General features: G+C 41.5%; 1 protein-coding gene across 2 annotated transcripts in view; it reads right to left on the bottom strand.

Annotated features, from left to right (window-relative positions):
• Positions 1 to 25,015, bottom strand: part of ACSL3 (acyl-CoA synthetase long chain family member 3) — an 87,594-nt gene extending 62,579 nt beyond the window's left edge. Inside the window, exons 1-2 of one of the 2 annotated variants that reach the window (XM_082464623.1) lie at positions 24,765 to 25,015; positions 24,068 to 24,167 (exon numbers count right to left, since the gene is read on the bottom strand). The gene's annotated coding sequence lies outside the window, so the exon portion shown is untranslated. The remainder of the gene's footprint in view (positions 1 to 24,067; positions 24,168 to 24,764) is intronic. The other variant, XM_082464622.1, reaches the window with a different exon arrangement.
• Positions 25,016 to 25,291: the final 276 nt, after the last annotated feature.

Genomic DNA, 25,291 nt, shown 5'->3' with positions numbered 1-25,291 from the left:
CATTTTCAGACACGCACGGACTCAGAAAATTTAATTCCACAAACACACTCTGCCAAGAAATTACTTTAAAAAGTCTTCCACCGTGTGCGTACACTCTTTTGATAAAAGTTAGAGATAATTTTTAAGCCAGAATTGGTCTAAGTTTTGTAATCTATTTCATAAGAGCTATATCCCACAGCTTAAGTAAGGGGTCAGTCCCACAGGACTGTTCCCCACTTGGTAGTTACAAGTCTCCGGCCGGTTATAAATAGGGATTCCCACAAACCCCTCCTCAGGCTCAATAATTTACCAGGATGGCTCAAAGAACTCAGGAACACTCTTTACTTATATTTTCCAGTTTATTATAAAGCATACAACTCAGAAACAGACAAACGGAAGAGACGCACAGGGCAAGGGATGGGGAGGAAGGTATGCAGCAGAGCTTCCAAACCCTCTCCAGGTGTGCCGCCTCCCCAGCACCTGGACAGAAATGCTCACCGTCCCGGACGCTTACTGAATATCCTCCTGTTCAAGAGTTTTTATAGAGCTCAGTCTCCAGCCCCCTCACTCCCTGCAGGAGGTCGGTGAGTAGGGCTGAAAGTTCAAACCTCTAATCACTTGGTCCTTCTGGTGACCAGTTCCATCCTGAGATGCTCTAGGGACCCCATCCTAAGTCACTTCATTAGCATAAACTAGGGTGTGATCCAAAGGAGCTTTTATGAATAAAAGGTACTCCTAACAATCAGGAAATTCCAAGGGTCTCAGGAGCTCTGTGCCAAGAGTGGGGACGAAAACCTTATATACCTCTTGTATTATACCACAGAACTCTATTATTATCATTATTTATATTAACAGTTTAGGGGGCCTCGGGAAGATGGCGGAAGAGTAAGACGCGGAGATCACCTTCCTTCCCACAGATACAGTAGAAATATATCTACACGTGGAACTGCTCCTACAGAACACCCACTGAACGCTGGCAGAAAACGTCCGACCTCCAAAAAGGCAAGAAACTCCCCCCGTACTTGGGTAGGGCAAAAGAAAAAAGAAATAACAGAGACAAAAGAATAGGGACGGCACCTGCACTAGTGGGAGGGAGCCGTGAAGGAGGAAAGATTTCCACGCACTAGGAGCCCCTTCGCGGGCGGAGACTGCGGGTGGCAGAGGGGGGAAGCTTCGGAGCCACGGAGGAGAGCGCAGCCACAGGGGTGCGGAGGGCAAAGCGGAGAGGTTCCCGCACGGAGGCTCGGCGCCGAGCAGCACTCTCCAGCCCGAGAGGCTTGTCTGCTCACCCGCCGGGGCGGGCGGGGCTGGGAGCTGAGGTTCGGGCTTCGGTCGGATCGCAGGGAGAGGACTGGGGTTGGCGGCGTGAACACAGCCTGAAGGGGTTAGTGCACCACAGCTAGCCGAGAGGGAGTCCGGGAAAAAGTCTGCAGCTGCCGAAGAGGCAAGAGACTTTTGCTTCCCTCTTTGTTTCCTGGTGCGCGAGGAGAGGGGATTCAGAGCGCTGCCTAAACGAACTTCAGAGACGGGCGCGAGCCGCAGCTACCAGCGCGGATCCCACAGCAACAGGGGCGCAGAGGGAAAAACGGAGAGATTCCCGCACAGAGGCTCGGCGCCGAGCAGCACTCTCCAGCCCGAGAGGCTTGTCTGCTCCCCCGCCGGGGCGGGCGGGGCTGGGAGCTGAGGCTCGGCTTCGGTCGGATCGCAGGGAGAGGACTGAGGCTGGCAGCGTGAACACAGCCTGAAGGGGTTAGCGCACCACAGCTGGCTGGGAGGGAGACCGGGAAAAGGTCTGCAGCTGCCGAAGAGGCAAGAGACTTTTTCTTGCCTCTTTGTTTCGCGGCGCGCAAGGAGAGGGGATTCAGAGCGCCGCCTAAACGAACTCCAGAGAAGGGCGCGAGCTGCGGCGATCACCGCAGACCCCACAGCAACAGGGGCACAGAGGAAAAAAACGGAGAGACTCCCGCACAGAGGCTCGGCGCCGAGCAGCACTCACCAGCCCGAGAGGCTTGTCTGCTCGGCGGGCGGGGCTGGGAGCTGAGGCTCGGGCTTCGGTGGTCGGATCGCAGGGAGAGGACTGGGGTTGGCGGCGTGAACACAGCCTGAAGGGGTTAGCGCACCACAGCTGGCTGGGAGGGAGACCGGGAAAAGGTCTGCAGCTGCCGAAGAGGCAAGAGACTTTTTCTTGCCTCTTTGTTTCGCTGAGCGCAAGGAGAGGGGATTCAGAGTGCCGCCTAAACGAACTCCAGAGAAAGCCGCGAGCCGCGGCGATCAGCACGGACCCCAGAGACGGGCGTGAGACGCTGGGGCTGCTGCTGCCGCCTCCAAAAAGCCTGTGTGTGAGCACAGGTCACTCTCCACATCGCCCCTCCCGGGAGCCTGTGCAGCCCGCCACTGCCAGGGTCCCGTGATCCGGGGACAACTTCCCCGGGAGAACGCACTGCCCGCCTCAGGCTGGTGCAACGTCACGCCGGCCTCAGCCGCCGCAGGCTCACCCCGCCTCCTCTGTACACCTCCCTCCCCGCGGCCTGAGTGAGCCAGAGCCCCCGAAGCAGCCGCTCCTTTAACCCCGTCCTGTCTGTGCGGGGGAATAGACGCCCTCAGGCGACCTACACGCAGAGGCGGGTCCAAATCCAAAGCTGAACCCCAGGAGCTGTGCGAACAGGGAAGATAAGGGGAAATCTCTCCCAGCAGCCTTAGAAGCAGCGGATTAAAACTCCACAAACAACTTGATGTGCCTGCATCTGGTGAATACCTGAATAGACAACGAATCATCCCAAATTCAGGAAGTGGACTTTGGGAGCAGGATATATTAATTTTTCCCCTTTTCCTTTTATTTGTGAGTGTATATGTATATGCTTCTGGGTGCGATTTTGTCTGTATAGCTTTGCTTTACAACAGCTTTATTTTACTTCACTATATTATAGCCTCATTCTTTCTTTCTTTCTTTCTATTTTTTCTCCCTTTTACTCTGAGCCGTGTGGACGAAAGGCTCTTGGTGCTCCAGCCAGGCATCAGGGCCGTGCCTCTGAGGTGGGAGAGCCAACTTCAGGACACTGGTCCACAAGAGACCTCCCAGCTCCACGTAATACCAAACGGCAAAAATGTCTCAGAGATCTCCATCTCAACATCAAGACCCAGCTTCACTCAACGACCAGCAAGCTACAGTGCTGGACACCCTATGCCAAACAACTAGCAAGACAGGAACACAGCCCCATCCACTAGCAGAGAGGCTGCCTAAAATCATAATAAGGCCACAGACACCCCAAAATACACCACCAGACGTGGACGTGCCCACCAGAAAGACAAGATCCAACCTCATCCACCAGAGCTCAGGCACTAGTTCCCTCCACCAGGAAGCCTACACAACCCACTGAACCAACCTTAGCCACTGGGGACAGATACCAAAAACAACAGGAACTACGAACCTGCAGCCTGTGAAAAGGAGACCCCAAACACAGTAAGATAAGCAAAATGAGACGACAGAAAAACACACAGCAGATGAAGGAGCAGGGTCAAAACACACCAGACTTAACAAATGAAGAGGAAATAGGTAGTCTACCTGAAAAAGAATTCAGAATAATGATAGTAAGGATGATCCAAAATCTTGGACATAGAATAGACAAAATGCAAGAAACATTTAACAAGGACGTAGAAGAACTAAAGAGGAACCAAGCAATGATGAAAACCACAATAAATGAAATTAAAAATACTCTAGATGGGATCAATAGCAGAATAACTGAGGCGGAAGAAAGGATAAGTGACCTGGAAGATAAAATGGTGGAAATAACTACTGCAGAGCAGGATAAAGAAAAAAGAATGAAAAGAACTGAGGACAGTCTCAGAGACCTCTGGGACAACATTAAACGCGCCAACATTCGAATTATAGGGGTCCCAGAAGAAGAAGAGAAAAAGAAAGGGACTGAGAAGATATTTGAAGAGATTATAGTTGAAAACTTCCCTAATATGGGAAAGGAAATAGTTAATCAAGTCCTGGAAGCACAGAGAGTCCCATACAGGATAAACCCAAGGAGAAACACACCAAGACACATATTAATCAAACTGTCAAAAATTAAATATAAGGAAAACATATTAAAGGCAGCAAGGGAAAAAAAACAAATAACACACAAGGGAATCCCCATAAGGTTAACATCTGATCTTTCAGCAGAAACTCTGCAAGCCAGAAGGGAGTGGCAGGATATACTTAAAGTGATGAAGGAGAAAAACCTGCAACCAAGATTACACTACCCAGCAAGGATCTCATTCAGATTCGATGGAGAAATTAAAACCTTTACAGACAAGCAAAAGCTGAGAGAGTTCAGCACCACCAAACCAGCTTTACAACAAATGCTAAAGGAACTTCTCTAGGCAAGAAACACAAGAGAAGGAAAACACCTACAATAACAAACCCAAAACATTTAAGAAAATGGGAATAGGAACATACATATCGATAATTACCTTGAATGTAAATGGATTAAATGCTCCCACCAAAAGACACAGGCTGGCTGAATGGATACAAAAACAAGATCCATATATATGCTGTCTACAAGAGACCCACTTCAGACCTAGAGACACATATAGACTGAAAGTGAGGGGATGGAAAAAGATATTCCATGCAAATGGAAATCAAAAGAAAGCTGGAGTAGCAATTCTCATATCAGACAAAATAGACTTTAAAATAAAGACTATTACAAGAGACAAAGAAGGACACTATATAATGATCAAGGGATCGATACAAGAGGAAGGTATAACAATTGTAAATATTTATGCACCCAACATAGGAGCACCTCAATACATAAGGCAAATACTAACAGCCATAAAAGGGGAAATCGACAGCAACACAATCATAGTAGGGGACTTTAACACCCCACTCTCACCAATGGACAGATCATCCAAAATGAAAATAAATAAGGAAACACAAGCTTTAAGTGATACATTAAACAAGATGGACTTAATTGATATTTATAGGACATTTCATCCAAAAACAACAGAATACGCATTTTTCTCAAGTGCTCATGGAACATCCTCCTGGATAGATCATATCTTGGGTCACAAATCAAGCCTTGGTAAATTTAAGAAAATTGAAATCGTATCAAGTATCTTTTCCGACCACAACGCTATGAGACTAGATATCAATTACAGGAAAAGACCTGTAAAAAATACAAACACATGGAGGCTACACAATACATTACTTAATAACGAAGTGATCACTGAAGAAATCAAAGGGGAAATCAAAAAATACCTAGAAACAAATGACAATGGAGATACGACGACCCAAAACCTATGGGACGCAGCAAAAGCAGTGCTAAGAGGGAAGTTTATAGCAATACAAGCCTACCTCAAGAAACAGGAAACATCTCGAATAAACAACCTAACCTTGCACCTAAAGCAATTAGAGAAAGAAGAACAAAAAAACCCCAAAGCCAGCAGAAGGAAAGAAATTATAAAGATCAGGTCAGAAATAAATGAAAAAGAAATGAAGGAAACAATAGCAAAAATCAATGAAACTAAAAGCTGGTTCTTTGAGAAGATAAACAAAATTGATAAACCATTAGCCAGACTCATCAAGAGAAAAAGGGAGAAGACTCAGATCAATAGAATTAGAAATGAAAGAGGAGAAGTAACCACTGACACTGCAGAAATACAAAAGATCATGAGAGATTACTACACGCAACTCTATGCCAATAAAATGGACAACCTGGAAGAAATGGACAGATTCTTAGAAATGCACAAACTGCCGAGACTGAACCAGGAAGAAATAGAAAATATGAACAGACCAATCACAAGCACTGAAATTGAAACTGTGATTAAAAACCTTCCAACAAACAAAAGCCCAGGACCAGATGGCTTCACAGGTGAATTCTATCAAACATTTAGAGAAGAGCTAACACCTATCCTTCTCAAACTCTTCCAAAATATTGCAGAGGGAGGGACACTCCCAAACTCATTCTACGAGGCCACCATCACCCTGATACCAAAACCAGACAAAGATGTCACAAAGAAAGAAAACTACAGGCCAATATCACTGATGAACATAGATGCAAAAATCCTCAACAAAATACTAGCAAACAGAATCCAACAGCACATTAAAAGGATCATACAACATGATCAAGTGGGGTTTATCCCAGGAATGCAAGGATTCTTCAATATACGCAAATCAATCAATGTGATACATCATATTAACAAACTGAAGGAGAAAAACCATATGATCATCTCAATAGATGCAGAGAAAGCTTTTGACAAAATTCAACACCCATTTATGATAAAAGCCCTGCAGAAAGTAGGCATAGAGGGAACTTTCCTCAACATAATAAAGGCCATATATGACAAACCCACAGCCAACATTGTCCTCAATGGTGAAAAACTGAAACCATTTCCACTAAGATCAGGAACAAGACAAGGTTGCCCACTCTCACCACTATTATTCAACATAGTTTTGGAAGTGTTAGCCACAGCAATCAGAGAAGACAAAGAAAGAAAAGGAATCCAAATCGGAAAAGAAGAAGTAAAGCTGTCACTATTTGCAGATGACATGATACTATACATAGAGAATCCTAAAGATGCTACCAGAAAACTCCTAGAGCTAATCAATGAATTTGGTAAAGTAGCAGGATACAAAATTAATGCACAGAAATCTCTTGCATTTCTATACACTAATGACGAAAAATCTGAAAGTGAAATTAAGAAAACACTCCCATTTACCACTGCAACAAAAAGAATAAAATATCTAGGAATAAACCTACCTAAGGAGACAAAAGACCTGTATGCAGAAAATTATAAGACACTGATGAAAGAAATTAAAGATGATACAAATAGATGGAGAGATATACCATGTTCCTGGATTGGAAGAATCAACATTGTGAAAATGACTCTACTACCCAAAGCAATCTACAGATTCAATGCAATCCCTATCAAACTACCACTGGCATTTTTCACAGAACTAGAACAAACAATTTCACAATTTGTATGGAAACACAAAAGACCCCGAATAGCCAAAGCAATCTTGAGAACAAAAAATGGAGCTGGGGGAATCAGGCTCCCTGACTTCAGACTATATTACAAAGCTTCAGTAATCAAGACAGTTTGGTACTGGCACAAAAACAGAAATATAGATCAATGGAACAGGATAGAAAGCCCAGAGATAAACCCACACACATATGGGCACCTTATTTTTGATAAAGGAGGCAAGCATATACAGTGGAGAAAAGACAGCCTCTTCGATAAGTGGTGCTGGGAAAATTGGACAGGTACATGTAAAAGTATGAAAATAGAACACTCCCTGACACCATGCACAAAAATAAACTCAAAATGGATTAAAGACCTAAGTGTAAGGGCAGACACTATCAAACTCTTAGAGGAAAACATAGGCAGAACACTCTATGACATACATCACAGCAAGATTCTTTTTGACCCAGCTCCCAGAGAAATGGAAATAAGAACACAAATAAACAAATGGGACCTAATGAAACTTAAAAGCTTTTGCACAGCAAAGGAAACCATAAACAAGACCAAAAGACAACCATCAGAATGGGAGAAAATATTTGCAAATGAAGCAACTGACAAAGGATTAATCTCCAAGATTTACAAGCAGCTCATGCAGCTCAGTAACAAAAAAACGAACAACCCAATCCAAAAATGGGCCGAAGACCTAAATAGACATTTCTCCAAAGAAGATATACAGATGGCCTACAGACACATGAAAGAATGCTCAACATCATTAATCATTAGAGAAATGCAAATCAAAACTACAATGAGATATCATCTCACACCGGTCAGAATGGCCATCATCAAAAAATCTAGAAACAATAAATGCTGGAGAGGGTGTGGAGGAAAGGGAACACTCTTGCACTGTTGGTGGGAATGTAAATTGATACAGCCACTATGGAGAACAGTATGGAGGTTCCTTAAAAAACTACAAATAGAACTACCATACGACCCCGCAATCCCACTACTGGGCATATACCCTGAGAAAACCATAGGTCAAAAAGAGTCATGTACCAAAATGTTCATTGCAGCTCTATTTACAATAGCCAGGACATGGAAGCAATCTAAATGTCCATCGACAGATGAATGGATAAAGAAGATGTGGCACATATATACAATGGAATATTACTCAGCCATAAAAAGAAATGAAATGGAGGTATTTGTAATGAGGTGGATGGAGTTAGAGTCTGTCATACAGAGTGAAGTAAGTCAGAAAGAGAAAAACAAATACAGTATGCTAACACATATATACGGAATCTAAGGGAAAAAAAAGGCCATGAAGAACCTAGTGGCAAGACGGGAATAAAGACACAGACCTACTAGAGAATGGACTTGAGGATATGGGGAGGGGGTGGGGTGAGATGTGACAGGGTAAGAGAGTGTCATGGACATATATACACTACCAAATGTAAAATAGATAACTAGTGGGAAGCAGCCGCATAGCACAGGGAGATCAGCTCGGTGCTTTGTGACCACCTAGAGGGATGGGATGGGGAGGGTGGGAGGGAGGGAGATGCAAGAGGGAAGAGAAATGGGAACATATTGTATATGTATAACTGATTCACTTTGTTATAAAGCAGAAGCTAACACACCATTGTAAGGCAATTATACTTCAATAAAGATGTTTAAAAAAAAAAAAAAACAGTTTAAGTGGTACAGAAAGGTGTAATCATGTCAGTATATTTTTTTAAGTATTTAAGAAAAATAAATATTATTAACTTTTGCCAAAACAGCTCACTAATTTCTCCCTCTCCCAACCCCTACCTCTCGCCAGCTACCAACCTGTTCTCTGTATCTATGAGCTTAGCTTTTGTTTGTTTGTTTATTTGAAGATTCCACATAAAAGAGATATCACATGGTGTCTATCTTTCTCTGAGTTATTTGACTTGGTATAATGCCCTCAAGGTCCATCCATGTTGTCAAAAATGGCAGGATTTCATTCTTTTTAATGCCTAATATTCCACTGTGTATATATACATCTTCTTTATCCATTCATCCACTGATGGACACCCTAAGTTGTTTCCATATCTTGGCTATTATAAATAGTGCTGCAAGGAACATGGGGATGCATATATCGTTTTGAATTAGTGTTTTCACTTTCTTCAGATAAATATCCAGGAGTGGAACTGCTGAATTATATGTTAGTTCTATTCTCAATGTTTTGAGGAACTTCCATACTGTTTTCCATACTGGATGCACTGATTTACGTCCCCACCAATAGTGCACAAGGGTTCCCTTTTCTCCACATCCTTGTCAACACGGTTATTTCTTGTCTATTTGATAATAGTCATTCTAGCAGGTATGAGGAGATCTCTCATTGTGGTTTTGATTTGCAATTCCCTGATGAATGATGATGTAGAGCATTTTTTCACGCATCTGTTGGCCATCTGTATGTCTTTGGAAAAATATCTACTTGGATCTTCTGTCCATTTTTCAATCGGTTTTTGTGGTTGTGTTGTTTTTTGTTTTGTTTTGTTTTTGCTGTTCAGTTGTATCAGTTCTTTATATATTCTGGATATAAGCCCCGTATCAGATAGATGATTTGCAAATATTTTCTCCCATTAAGTAGGCTGCCTTTTTTGTTGATGTTTCCCTTGCTGTGCAAAAGTTTTTTAGTTTAATGTAGTTCCATCTGTTTATTTTTGCTTTTGTTGCTTTTGCTTTTGGTGGCAGATTCAAAAAATTATCACCAAGACCTGTCAAGGAGTTTACCACCTATGTTTTCTTCTAGGAGCTTTATGGCTTCAGGTCTTACACTCAAGTCTTTAATCCATTTTGAGTTAATTTTTGTTTACGGTATAAGATAGTGGGTCCAGTTTTATTCTTTTGCATGTGGCTGCCCAATTTCCCTATCACTGTCAATTATTAAAAGAACTTCTTACTCAGAAACAAAAGAAAACTTCAACTTAATAAAAGCATATCAGAAACCAATAGCAAACATCATACTCAAATTTCCATTAAAGTCAGGAATTAAAACAAGGAGGCCAGTTATGACTATAATTATTTAACACTGTTAAAAAGGCTCTAGCCCTGTAGTCATTAGCTACATGGAGCTACTAAACACTTGAAGTGTGGCTTGTCCAAACTGAGATGTGCTCTAAATGTAAAATACACAGGGACTTGCTAAGACTTAGTATGAAGAAAATGTAAAACATCTCATTAATAATTTTTATATTGACTATATGTTGAATATACTGGATTAAATAAAATATATTACAGTTACCTGTTTCTTCTTTACTTAAGATACCTAGTAGAAATTTAAACTACTACAGATATGGTTCACATTTGTGGCTCTAATTGCATTTCTTATGGACAGCACTGCAGTCTAGACAACTCAATGATGAAAAAAATGAGGAGTAGGAATACTAGAAAAGGAGAGACAGGATAATCACTGTTTGCAGATAATGTCTGACAAGAAAATCCAAAAGAATCATATGAAAATTATCCAACCAGAGAGAAAGTTCACTAAGATATTTGGATACTAGGTAGACAACAAAAACCAATCGTTTTCCTATACAGTAGTAATAACCAGTTAGAAAATAAAAAGGGAAAAGATTTTATATATGCGTGTGTGTGTGTGTGTGTGTGTGTGTGTGTGTGTGTGTGTATATATATATATATATATATATATATATATTAATAATACTACTGATAGACACTAAAAGACTTGCATACATGGAAAGACAGACTAGGTCCTGGGTAGAAAGGATAACTATAACTCCACCAAAATTAACCTATAAACCAAATACAATCCCAATCAAAATCCTACTAGGACTTTGTCAATTTTGGATGGTTAGTTGATATACTAGTTCCAAAGTTTATCTAGAAGAAAACATTTTAAGATTAGCTAAGAAAATTTGAGAAAAAGAATACTTAGTGCATACCAGCCTATTAGATGCCAAAACTAACACTAACTGTTCTGGTACAGAATTGTAAAAACCAGAAATAGTCATGGGACATTTACACTTAATGATGGTGGCGTTTCAGATCAATGAGCGAAGGATAGATTATTCAATAAATTAAACAGCATCAAAGTAAAACCAGAATTGAGCCAATGGCTGAATGTGAGTCCTAGAAAGATGGGGAACACATCCCTGAAACAATCAGCCTAGCAATACCTCTCTTCCACAGCTCCCATGTCCCAAAAAGGATTTGTTCCTAAGTCTTTTTTCTCATTATAAAACCATCCCAGCGCTACCACGGTAGCCTACACAGCCCACACTGCCTGGCCTACGACTCTGCTGGGAAGAGAAGCACTGGTTTCGTTTGAACTATGCCACTTCACGCCCATCTCTACCCCCGGTGACTATGGCAAACACAGGCATCCACAGGGATCCAGGAGCCTATGACCAGTGAGGCCTGTAACGAAAGTACTGATGTGTTGGTTCAATAATATTCTCTCTAGAACCTGGAACTGGGATTGAATTAAAAGAATTTGATAGAATTAAAAGAAGCTAAAAGGACTGCCAAAGTAAACTCATTCTTTAAGATTCAGTTGAAGCCTCTATGTGAAGTCCTCCTTGGTCCCACAGACAAGAGCTAAATCAATCCCTCTGCGCTCCAATTTCTCCCTCCACTCCTGCCTAACACACAGAGGCATGAAGGGGCAGAGAATAAGGAATCACAAGTAGCTTGAGATAGTTGGAACATAAGAAATTGAGAGAAGTTAGAAATGAAAATGGAATAGAGAAGTATGTTGCAGAGACAGGTTTTATAATAAGCAAGGCACTTGACCAGATTTGTTTTTTCAGAATGACTACTTGGGTCAACAAAGAAAACAAACCACAAAAGATTCCCGGTATATAGTTATTACAATAGCCCAAGCAAAGGATGATGAGGTCCAGGGTTTAGGGCAGCAGATAGAGAAGTAGGAGGACCAACTGGAGAGACTTTCTGAGGTAAAACCAATAGGATGTGGTGAGATGTGAAGATTAATCTTTGAAGATTAAAGTCAACACTTCTAGAATATTGGATGACTTGCAATAGATATGAAGAATACAGGAAGAAGAACAGATACATATGAGTACATGAGCATAGGGTAGGATATTAAGTCTGTGGAAATGGCCAGAAAAGATATTCACAATATTGTCAGAAATACAAGACTGGGGCTCCAGACAGAACTGAAGATGTAGATTTTAGAATCATCACTGACTCTAACCATATTAGAGTTGAAACCATGGAATCCCTCAAAAATAGTATACTCAGTTATAAGATAAAAGGATTAAAGACAGTTATTATAAAAGCCAGCTAGAAGGGTAAGGAAACCAAGAGCATGTCCTAGAAGCCAAAGGCAGACATAAGGGTCAATGAGGGCATTGTCAGGAGTGCCAAAGGCTACAAGTGGTTATGATATTGAAGTACAACAAGCAGCTGACCTGGCCCGAAGACCATCCATCACACTTTCTTGCTTTCTTTATCACATAACTTTTAAATTATATCTATACCTATTACTCAACCAGTGAGCTATTTAAATGCATATCAAAAGCAAGTCTACTCTTTCAGAATTCCTGAGCTCCCACTAAGAAACGTATATGGTCATTTTGACGGCAGGTTTTTGGCCTTCCAAAACTTTTCTGGTATTATGTTCAAATCTTTCAACTCAATTTAATAAACATTTACTGAGTATCTCATGTTCATTGCTGTGCTAGGTGACAGGGATGCAAAGATTGATTCTATCAACAAATATGAGTATCTTCTATATGCTGGGCACTGGATGTGCATCAGTGAATAACAAGTATCCCCATCCTCAGAGATGCTTACTTTCTACGTTAAACAGCTACTCTCCCTTAAAGGAGCCCAAAAGAAACACATTATGTTTTAGACTTATCTAAAAAGAAAAGATAGCAAATACATTTATTTCATAAAGCAATTTGAAATTAATAACATGAAACACAAAACTGTAATTAATCACCTATAGTTAACAAGCCTGTCCTCTGGCATCATACAATATAAACAAACATTGAATTAGACACACATACAGCCAGCTCTCAGTTATCTGTGGGTAAACTACCCATGCATATCAAGAGCAATTCCCTAACACTGACTCACTTTTCTGGGTTATGTCCCATCCAAATTTCTACCATGTAATCTTCTAACACTGAGATAATGTAAGAATATACAGTTTAAAACTTTCACAAAGCAACTCAAATCGTTACCCATGCCAGATTTACTATGTCTACCATTTTTCAAAGCAACTTGCAGAGACATGCTCCCTAAATCTGATACCCTTCATTTCCCAGAGCCAAATAATCCATGTTCTTCAACCCCATCCCCAATTCATCTATATATAATGCTGCCCCCAAACTAATAAGCCTCCAAGCATGGGCCTAGCTTTTATCTACTAGCTCGTGGTCTCTAAACTTTAAGGATCACAACAAGCGCCTTTTGGCAAAACTGCTGGCATTCCAAACGTGTACCTTTAACATTGTGCATACGTGTTATTGTTCTAGCATACTATAAACACCACAAATCATGCAGAAAATATGGACATTTTTTTTTTAAATTCGAACGTTCTCTTCCAGCGCTGCAGAGGTGACTTGCACGCACACCCCGGAGCCCACATACACTGCAAGGCAGAGACCTTCCTTATCGTAAAGAAACTGACGCTTGGAGGTAATCTGCTGTGGTTGCAAAACCAGAATGAGGTGGAGTTAGATTTGGGAATTCAAGTGCCAATGTGGTCATAAAGCTCAAGCCCTGCATCGCTCCCCTCTACCACGCCAATCTCACTCCTTATACTTGGGGTCCCATGAGCTCCCCTCTCTGACCTCACACCTCACTCCCAACCAGCTACTACCTCTCACAACACCCCCACCTCAAGATGTTGGAGAAAACAGGTATTCTTTTTATGCCTCAGAAAGTGACTTACAAATAAACATTTTGAATTTCTAAGGAGAATACTATGCAGGAGAGTCTAAACAGGCATCAGGCTAGAAGTCAGGCCTAGTTTCAGAGTCAATGATGATTACAAATTCCTAGACTCTAACACACTAGCAATATGGAAAGTTTCAGTACAAAAGGAAAATGACTTACAGAAGTAGTCACTGTGAATATGTAAAAAATAATAATTCCGTGTCTTATGGTCCATGTGGTATAATTGCAATTAATGTCAAGTACAGTTCTAAGATTAATTCATTCTGGTTCATTCTGGTTTTCCATGGAACTAAAATAAACTCCTTACTTCATTTTAGAAAGAACTCAACTACCCCAAGCTTCCCCCAAACAAGAGGTAATAAGTTCAGAGATCAAGTCAGTTTCCAAAGAGAAGAGAAAGATTTCTGATTGTTTTAATGTTACAGTTAAAAAAAAAAAAGCCAAAGTCAGGGTCCAGAATGAGGATCACTTCAATCCTGATGAAAGTAAAATAAGTAAAAATAAGAAACTTCTCTGGTTGAAGTACGAACTTTTCATAATTCTGGCCAAAGTGATAACTGAGTATTTTATAACCCAGAAACAGCAATACAGAAAAATGAACTGTTTTATGCCTACAATACCAATTTAGAAAATAATATTCAAAAGGTTACGTCTATGCAGCAGTCAGTGTAGTTAGTATCTAATAAAACCCATGCAAATACCCCAGTGAATTACAAGTAGTAAACACATAAATAAACACGGAGGGGGAAACACACAAAGCTAACTGATAAAGTTTCAAAGAAGCCTAAGAAAGAAACGTGGCAGGAATAGAAAAAGTCCTAAACCAAGAAAAAGGAAGAGGTGGAAAGGGAGGTAAAAGAAGAAGAGCACTGATGGAGAAGCAGCTCACAACAGTGCTGAGCAAGAAAGGTTTACAGACAAGGACACTGAGCTCCACGAAGGCTAAATGGCATGGGCAGTGCCACGCTGACAGTCAAGCAGCAGGGTAAGAAACAACTCGGGCCAGACCCTAAATGCTCCTCCTGTAACAACTCAGCGCCCACATGGTTCCCTTCACTTGCTGGCTGCCCGGTGTCCCTTCCTATTCCTACTACCTTCCATTCATTCAACAATTACAGCTGACCCTTGAACACGGGGTTTAGGGGCGCCAACCTTCCACACAGTCAAAAATCCGGATATAATTTTATAGTCAGTCCTCTATACCCACAGTTCCACATCCAGGGATTCAACAAACTTTGGATTGTGTAGTGCTGTAGTACACATTTAGTGGGGGAAAAAAAAAAAAAAAATTCACAAGTAAGTGGACCTGCACAGTTCAAACCCATGTTGTTCAGGGGTCAACTGTACTTCCTGAGTTGAAGGAATCAATAAATAAATGAGTCTTAGGCAAGGTCTTTAATTGTCTTTGCCCTTTAAGTCTCTGGTGTTTTTGCTTCTCCACAGGGATGTGACTTATCCTCACAGCTTCTCTAGTCCCCCAGAATAGGTGATGCCTCAATTTTATTTGTCAATCTTGCTCTTCCCCAACTGCCCTGGACATCCCCATTTGAGTTCCTCTACCTCAAACTCAACTATTTTTTCAAATCCAATCTATGTCTCGCTTGCTCAGCTGACCTTTCCCTTGGCTATCCTGGCCAGTATGACCTCTCTGCCCTCTGTACGGCTCACTCAACATTAACCACATCCTTTATGTACCTTCAGACAGTTTGCACACTCTCTTCCTTCAGGAATTAGTATTCCTTAGTCCCCTTTAAGTGATGTATGCTTTTTACTTATATGATGGGTTTGCTCACATGCTGGACTCAGAATACCTTGTTACTTCTTACCAGAAAACTGCTTCTGAAGGACAGAAAAAATCAAAATGCAACAAAAACAAGAAACGAAGAGGCACAGGAAACTTTTGGAGGTGATCAATATGTCTATTACCCTGACTGTGGTGATGGCTACACAGGTGTATGCATGTCCAAACTCAAATTGTATACATTAAATATGTGCAGATTTTTATATATCAATGAAAGGACAGGGAAAGGAGGGAAGAGGAAAAAAGGAAGAATAGAGAAGAAAGAAAACAAGAAAAAAAGAGAAGACAGAGGGAGGCAGAGAAATAACTAACAACTAACATACGGGTCAACCGTGTACCCTAAACTACTATCTGTCATCTCCCTCAATCCTCGTGATAACCCTGCAAAGTAAGAACATCTTTATGTTACAGAAATTGAAATGGAAGGCTGAGAAAGGTTAAGGAATCAGGTCAAATTTACACAGCAAGTTTTACACACATATATGGCAATGATTCCTTCGCCATTCAACACGAAGTTGACGACCTAAGACAGTATTTTTAGAAATGCTACCTGAACCATTATCAAGGTCATATTCAAAAGATGTTTAAAACTAATAAGGAGATTCTTAAGTTATCTGACTGAGAAGTACACCATGTCAACCTACTTTCAAGGTGCTTTATACACACTTCCAGAAAACTAAAGCACAAGGTAAATCCTAAATTACTGACGTTAAAATATAACAAAATCTACTTAATGTCCCTCAGTTTACAGTTTACTACTTACAATATCTCTTCCCAATCTCCATTAACCAGAGGTTACAATACATTAGACATTTCCTTGAAGTGTATTTGTCTATGTAAGGATGGTAACGCTGCTTCAAAAGGTAAGGCAATAACAAAGAGTGAGTGGACGAACTTAGAAAATACTGTATATTCTAAAAATAAATAAATTTAAAATAGTTAATATTTACTGAGTGCTGACTGTGTGCCAGGAACTTATCTCATATAAATCCTAACAACAATATATAGCAGATTTTCTTATTATCTGTTTTTTTATAGAAGAAATTGAGGCACAGAGAGGTTAAATAAGCTGCCCAAGATCACACAATAAGCCAGAATTCAACTCCAAGAAAACTTAACTCGAAGTCCATGTCCCTACCCACCAAAATTACAATGGAAAAAGGCACATTTTAGAGGAAAATTCTTAAACAAGCACTCAAATACAGAATTGGCTAAATCAAAAGTAGATTTATAAAAATTTCCCAAAAGGAAGGACACATGTGAATTATCCCTACAGTCATTTATGGAATTTAAAATGAAACAATATTAGATATATATCTGCAAAATTATCTACTAAGAACAAAAAAAGAAATAAAAATGAAAGTAAAACAAGTTTAAAGTAAATTAGCTAAACTGAGATGTACCCACAGTGATGAAACTCAACTGATGAAACCACATAGATTAAGTGATACTGACTGAAAAAAAAAGGATGCTGCATAAGAATACATACAATGCCACCTATATCAAGTTTAAAAATACATAAAACAATACCGTACACTGTTTAGGGATACATCCATGTGTAGTAAAATTGCAGAGCAATGGATATGAATAATGAACACCAAATTCAGATCAGTGGTTAACTGGAGGATCTGGGGGAAGGAAGTGGGTTTCTTTATATGGATCAAATATTACGAAATATTTCTCAGACATACAGAAAGCAGGCCTCCTTTCTTTTTTTTTTTTAAGAAAGAAAAGGAAAAAAATGGAATCAGCAGAATACAGAACCCAAAGTTGCTTTATATTCCTGATCCGAAAAATGCTAAAAGGGCAATGTTAATGATTCCTATGTAAGAATGTTAAAGGAGAATGTATCCTGATGTATTTACGTTCAAGTACAAGAAGAAAATTTTAGTTAAATTCTCTCGATTTAGTTTGTTACTCCTCACATTCTCCTCTGTAAAAACAGGGCTTTGGGGGGGGGGGCCGGGGAGAGGTAAGTTATGTGTAATAAAAATAGATAAACTGTCATCACAGCTCCCTTCCAGGTATAATCATGCCTTCAGAGGTATATATGAACTTCAAACCAAGCTGTCACCCCAGAGAGGAGGTGCAGCGTCTGGGCCTTGGACTCTGGAACCTAACTACCTGGGATGAGGTACAGCACACACTTGGGTAAGTCATTTAAGCTCCCTGTGCCTCAATTTCCTCATGTGTGAAATAAGAATGATAAAAAACCTATCTCATAAAATTGAGAAGAAAATCAGAACAGCACCTGGCCAGAGGAAATACTGTAAAGGTATTGGCTATCATCTTTATTCCAAAGACCATTTGTACAGAAAAAGAAAAACCAGGCTTTGTATCAGAAAAATATTATCTAAGTGTGATTATTTTCCAAGTTAAATAAGGGATAGAAAAGCTGACCGTGACATGACAGACAAATGGGAAGCTTTTTATAGCAAGATAAGGTTTTTACTTTTCTAACAACATTCTTTAGTATTGTTATACCATCTCCAATGTGTACGTATCTGTGTACACACACACCTGGTACAGATTCAAGGTGCAACATTCTATTCCGTCTCCCTTGCTCACTTGGCAAAAAGTCCAGTTTGTCGTAGAAAACTGGGCTACCACCTCCACCGTAAAGTCTCCCCTTTTTCCTGCCCTGTTCTGTCTGAGCTATACCAGACAGGAGCTATGGTATAGCTCCTGCGCTGAGCTATACCACACAGTAATGCATCTATTCTTATACCTTCTTCCTTTACACCATATAATGTTCATACTTTCCTTTCATGAATCCTGAGTTCTTCGAGAGCAGGGACGATCTCTTTTTTTTTTTCTTTTTTAAATTATTTATTTATTTATAAATAAATTTTTTAATTTATTCTTCATTGCTGCACGCGGGCTTTCTCTAGTTGCAGCGAGCGGGGGCTACTCTTCGTTGCGGTGCGTGGACTTCTCATTGCGGTGGCTCTCTTTGTTGTGGAGCACGGGTTCTAGGTGCACGGGCTCAGTTGTTGTGGCTCGTGGGCTCTACAGCACAAGCTCAGTAGTTGTGGCGCACGGGCTCAGTTGCTCCGTGGCATGTGGGATCTTCCCGGACCAGGGCTCGAACCCGTGTCCCCTGCACTGGCAGGCGGATTCTTAACCACTGCGCCGCCAGAGAAGCCCAGGGACGATCTCTTAATTATTTTCAAATTCCCAGTGTCTTGCAAGATACATACTAAAGAAATATTTAAGTGAATAAATCATTGCCCCTATATATCCTCGTAATACCTTCACAAACAAATAGGGAACTATAGTTGGAGGCAATTTATCCAAAACATTGGTTACTCTTAGGTATCTTCAGTTCAAAATAAAAATTAGCAGATCCATTAAGCTCACTGAATCATCCAATAATTCTTTATTCCTCCAAATGGGAAACATGAGAAGTAAACACATTTCAGTAAAAACAGAAGTTAAAATTTTAAATAGAAAGAATTTAGTCATTTAAAATGTCAGGAAAACAGAAGCAGTGTGAAAACGATTATGAAACTAAAAATAGCACGTAGGGAAGAAATCACAAGATTTAATGTTTATATTGTCCCCTTCTTCAGAAAAGAAACAAACTATAATCAAAAGTCAGATGAAAGTATATACCATATTAAGGTGGATAAAAATCAAGATTAAGTCACATGTCAAATCAATTTCACACAATGCTTTGTAGTGAGGTTTTCTAAAAAGACTACGTCATGAGTCAGCAAAAATTGGGCTGATTTTTAGGAATTCAACAGTTCTTGGCAATTTTCTGGAAATTGCTCAGGGCTCCATAATATGGTACTGACTCCTGTCAGGTGGTTACAGGCCCATCTTCTGTTACTATAGAAGAGGTGTCCCTCCTCCCAGCTAAGGCACAGGACTCACTTGCTTTGGATCCCACGCCCTCCCATCTTCTCACGAACTTTGCACAAACAAGTAACACTTTTCTCATCTATATTCGACCTCCCCCTCTCAACCCACACCCTCCCATCAGCATTTAAATATGCTAAAAATCAAAACTCGTGGAAGCAGTTTCCTATTCTTGCTGTCTCCATTTTCCCCACCTTCTACTTACTTCTGCTCCCCATCCCATCCCTACCACCACATCAGTATCTCCTACCAAGGTCACCCATGACCTCCGAGTTGCTAAATACAACAGATGGTGCTCAATTTTCCTCACAGGGGCATTCCACAGTATTGACAGCTTTCCGCTTGGCAGCAGGGACACATGCTTCTGGCTGTCCTCTCACCTCCCTGGCCACTACTCCTGTGTCCTTTGCAAGCTCAGCCTCCTATACCCAGCTCCATCCCTGGCCTCTTCCTGTTCTCTTTCTAGTCTCTCCACTGGCAATCTCTACACTGGTAGCGTCAAAATGGTAAATGAGTAATCACTCAACATCTCCTTCTCCCAACCCATATACTACTATTAATCACCAGGTCTGGCAATTTTGCTTCTAAATCTCCATTTTCTCAGTATTTCTGCTAATGATATAAGGCTCTTAAGAGGATCAAATAAGCTAAAATGATAGTACTTCAAAAAGGAAAAAGACTTTAATCTGAGTATTAGTATTCATTAAATTGAAATCTCCTTGAAAGCAAGGACTTTACAAGTTCATCTTTTTATTTATTCCACATTGTACACCTAGCACAGTACTTTGCATGCACACGGCATTCAGTAAATGTACTGCAATGAGCTATTTGTATTGGCTTAATACATGTTCAACTGAAATAGTCACAAATTTAATGGTTTATATTTCCCAAATCACATCATCATTTGTCTCCTAAGAGGTGAGAATTTTAAGTTAAGTCACTCTGTAAAGTGTAAGCTACACCGGATACTTTTGATAATTATAATACTACTTATCTAAAGTTAGAAAAAACTGTCAACTTTTTTTGGCCTAGCTTTCCTGAAAACATCCAAATCCCATCCTCAAGTCCAAATCTCACATAAGTTTCTTGCTTCCCAACTGTTCATCTGAAAGGGGAAAGTATTACAGGAATATTTAAGCTTTAAGTACCCTAAAGGCAGGGAGAATGATTCCTGAAAAAATGCCCTCTCTCATTTTCATATCTTGCAATGTGAGCTGGAGTGACATTCTGGGTAGAAACAGACATAGAAATTAAAAGAATATTGTTGCTCAAAAGTTCTCAAACTCTTGCTTTATGTACATTTAATTACAGCCTCAGAATGCAAGATCGTCATCTAGTAGTATCTAACCATATCAATTCAAAAATCTCCCCAGAAGAAAATACAGTCTCTTCAAAAAGTGGTGCTGGGAAAGCTAGACAGCTACATGTAAAACAACAAAATCTGAACATTCCCTCAAACCATATACAAAAACAAACTCCAAATGGTTTAAAGACCTGAATATAAAACATGACACCATAAAACTCCTAGAAAAGAACATAGGCAAAACATTCTTCGATGTAAATCATAGCAATATTTTCTTAAATCAGTCTCCCAAGGGAAATGAAATAAAAGCAAAAATAAACAAATGAGACCTAATCAAACTTAAAAGTTTTACACAGCAAAAGAAACCATAAACAAAATGAAAAGACAACCTATGAAATATTTGCAAATGATGCAATTGACAAAGGGTTAATATTCAAACTATACAAACAGCTCATACAACTCAATATCAAAAAAAACTCAAACCACCCAATCAGAAAGTGGGCAGAAGACCTAAACAGACATTTCTCCAAAGAAGACATACAGATAGCTAACAGGCACATGAAAAGATCCTCAACATCACTAATTATTAGAGAAATACAAATCCAAACAAACCACAGTGAGGTATCACCTCACACCTGTCAGAATGGCTACCATCAAAAGTCTACATATAATAAATGCTGAAGGAGAAAAGGGAATCCTCCTACACTGTTGGTGGGAATGTAATTTGGTGTAGCCACTATGGGAAACAGTATTCAGGTACTTTAAAACACTAAAAATAGAATCACCATATGATCCAGCAATTCCACTCCAGAAAGGATGAAAAGTCTAATTCAAAATGAACATTTGGGTACATGTATATTAGCAGCATATTTACAATAGCCAAGACATGGAAGCAACACAAGTGCCCATCAACAGACGATTGGCTTAAGAAGATGTGATGTGTATATGCGTGTGTATGTTTATAACATTACTCAGCCATAAAAAAGAATGAAATATTGCCATTTGCAGCAACATGGATGGACCTAGAGAATATTAAGCTTAGTGAAACAAGTCAGACAGAAAAAGACAAATACTATATGATATCACTTGTATGTGGAATCTAAAAAATAACACAAATGAGTATGTATACAAAACAGAAACAGACTCACAGACACAGAAAACAAACATGGTCACCAAAGGGGAGAGGGAGGAGGGGAGGGACAAATTAGTAGTACGGGATTAACAGATACAAACTACTATACGTAAAATAGATAAGCAACAAGGATGTACTGTATAACACAGGGAATTATACCCAATATCTTGTAATAACCTACAATGGAATATAATCTGTCAAAAAAAAAGAAAGAGAAATAAGTAAAATTAAATAAAAGGAATTTCAGAGATAAAGAGATGCCAGTGAAAATGTTCCCTTTCCAGATCCTGAATTTTAAGTCTGATCATTTTTCTTTCTACCGTACTGATACTGGGCAATCTTAATTTAAACAAAACAGGAATCGCTGGAAAATGACATATAATATATTTACTTTACATATTCGTATATTTATTTTCTTAGTGTTCCATACCACTCTTACAAATTATTAGAAGTAAACTCATAAAAGGTAAATTTTAAAATTAGTATTTAATATTAGAGAAGACTAAAATAACATGAATCCAAAATGCCAGCTGGTATCATGGACTCAATCCTGGAACAGAAAAAAGGGCATTAGTGGAAAAATTGGTGATATCTGAATAAAGTCTACAGTTTAGTTAAGAGGATAATATCAATTTCTTGTTTTGACAAATGCACCAAGGTTATGTGACGTGTTAATATAAGAGCAGCGGAGCTGGGTTATGGTATACAGTAATATTCCATATTTGCAACTTTTCTGTAACTCTCAAATCATCCCAAAATAAAAAGTTTAAAAATATATATGTAGTACCCAGTCTACTCAACAAGCACTATTGGTCACCCACCATCTAAAGGGAAAAACTAAAAATCTCCCTAGACCAGATTTCCATCTAAATCACAATCCTCTATATAATATTCGTTCACACACTACTTGTCCTTCATTACACATTACACATATCATAATTTGTAATTATATATTATTTGTATGAGATTTGCTTCATGTTTGTTTCTTCCATAAAGGCAAAGCTCACACCAATTCTGTTCACTGCTGCATTCCCAGCACTTTACATGGTGCCTGACATAGAATAGGAATTAAAGGCTCTAAGTGAGCAATTAATTGAAAGAGGAGTGGTTAATTTAGCAGAACCACACAGCAGAGGAGCACATAAGCAATGCGAAAAATGTTGGGGCTTTAAGATCTGACTTCCCAAACCAGACAGGGATTGATTCTCCCCATCCCTCCTTCCTTCCTTCTTTCCTTCAAGGACATGACTCAGAATATTTCAGCTTTAAATCAACCAGCGCAAACATCTTACAAACCCAGTAACTGAGACCCAAAGACACTAGGTGACCCATACATCCAGTGGATCTCTGCTCTACACCCAACACTGCCATCCTACAGAACCAACTCTTTCTATAGAAAAAGAGAGAAACCAGGAAAAGTCTAAAGGGAAAATGCCAGAGTGACTAAAGAAGCCTTACTCATCCCCAAGAGTGAGAAGTGCATGGGAAGACGCCAGAACACAAAAGAATAAAGTCTGTGCGGCACACTCCCGGGTGACACCTCCTCCTCCCTGTAATAACCTACTAATACACTTTCAGGAGCAACTCAGCAGCACCCTTCAACTCTCGGAACTAATCTGGGGAAACAAAAAAGGTTATCATCAAACTACAGCTCTCCTGGCCACTCAAACAAAAATCCACGGTGACAACTATTCAGCCAGCCACCAAGGAGTGGCAGCATACTATAGCGCTTAGATGTGAAAGCTCTGTATTTTCAGACAGGCGGATCTGAATCCCAGCTTCTCCTCTTACTTGCTGTGATCTGGGGGCAAGTTAATATATCCAAACAGCAGTTTCTCCAGCTGTAAAATGGGAATAACCGCGGGTTGTTAACAGTTTCAGAGATACTATACAGAAAGCTCTTAGCACAACGCCTGCAATGTTATAAAGACTCAATAAGTGTCAGCTGTTTGTCATCTTATTCGACTATAATCACTTTCACGAGGCCTATTCTCTCTCTAACGTCCATATAATTTCAAAGACATTGTTCTACCCTTTTTTTGAAGAGCCATATACACAATAGCTTCGAGCACATTTTCTAAATCCAGCCTGGACAAACCAGTTCTATGTCTCTGGGCCTCGGGTTCCTCACCTGTGAAACGGGCCGGAACATCCCTACCCCACTGGGCTGCTGGTAGTGAGTACTCTCTCGGTATTACACGTTCCACTGCTGCTGTATAATTAAAACGCACCTAGGGAAAATAAACCTTCAACTCCCAACCCCAAAACAACAGTATTCATCCCCGCCCCATCACCACCGATCGTGGCCAGAACAAATACCAAGGTCGACCCATCTCACACCCCCAATTTCTCCTCACACCCCGCAGCAACCCACCCCCCCCAGTGTGGGTTTCCGAAACCGCAGGGCTCAGTTTCCTCCCAGCGACGGCGTCAGAGCCGAGCTAGTGAAAGTGGCCAATCCCCCAGCCCACCCCGCCCCTAAAGCGCCGGGAGAGACCCTGCGCATCCTTCCTCCCCCGGACAGCGCGGCCGCTCTGGCTAGGGTTCCCCCAGCTCACGTGGGCCCTTTCGGCCCGGGCCCCACCTCACCCGCTTCCCGGACCCCACGGCCGCGCCTCCCACACACGCCGCGGGCCGTCCCCAGAGCCCGCACCGCCAGCGCGCACACCCTCGGCGCCGGGCTCGGCGGCCACGTCGAGGAGCCGGGGCCTCCAGGCCGGCCGCGTCCCTCCCCCAGGCCCGGGCCGCCCTCGGGCCCAGCCCGGCCGCACGCGGAGGCCCCGCCGCCAACACGGCCCCGCCGCTCCCACCACGGGCGCCGCACTCACCGCGACGCCGGAGCTCCGGTTCCTCCGGCCCATGCAGGCCTGGCTGCGCCGCCAGAGCATTCACGCCCCGGTCCGCCTCCTGGGGACCCTGACGCAGCCGCCGCGGTCTCACTGCGAGAGGGCGGCGGTCGGCTGCCCGGTCAGCTGCCGCGCCGCCTGGTCTCAGCCCCAGCACTCGCAACAAGCGCAGCGTAGCGGCCCAGCGCCGGCAGACCAGCGTCTGTTGAGCCGAACCGCCCGGGACGCGCGCCCCCGGCCGGCGCTCGTTGCATATGCAGAGAGGCAGCCGCCCATTGGCCCGCGGGCGGTGGCGCGTGCGGGGCTGGGCCTATCGAATTCCGGCCGGGAGCGCGGCGCGGGCGGCCGGGGGCGGGGCGGGGTTACTATGGGTCATTCGCCCGAGCCGGGGCGGACGCGACCCAGCCGCAGCCGGCGCGGGGCGGGGACAGGTCGGCGGGGAGGGACTGGACCACTGCGGCCGGGGGAGGAGAGCCAGTCTGTGCGGCCGCAACATGGGCGGAGATGGG

The sequence above is a fragment of the Balaenoptera physalus genome (genome assembly GCF_965194825.1).
Source record: "Balaenoptera physalus genome assembly, chromosome: 6".
NCBI lineage: Eukaryota > Metazoa > Chordata > Mammalia > Artiodactyla > Balaenopteridae > Balaenoptera > Balaenoptera physalus.
This window is presented reverse-complemented; position numbering and strand designations above follow the sequence as displayed.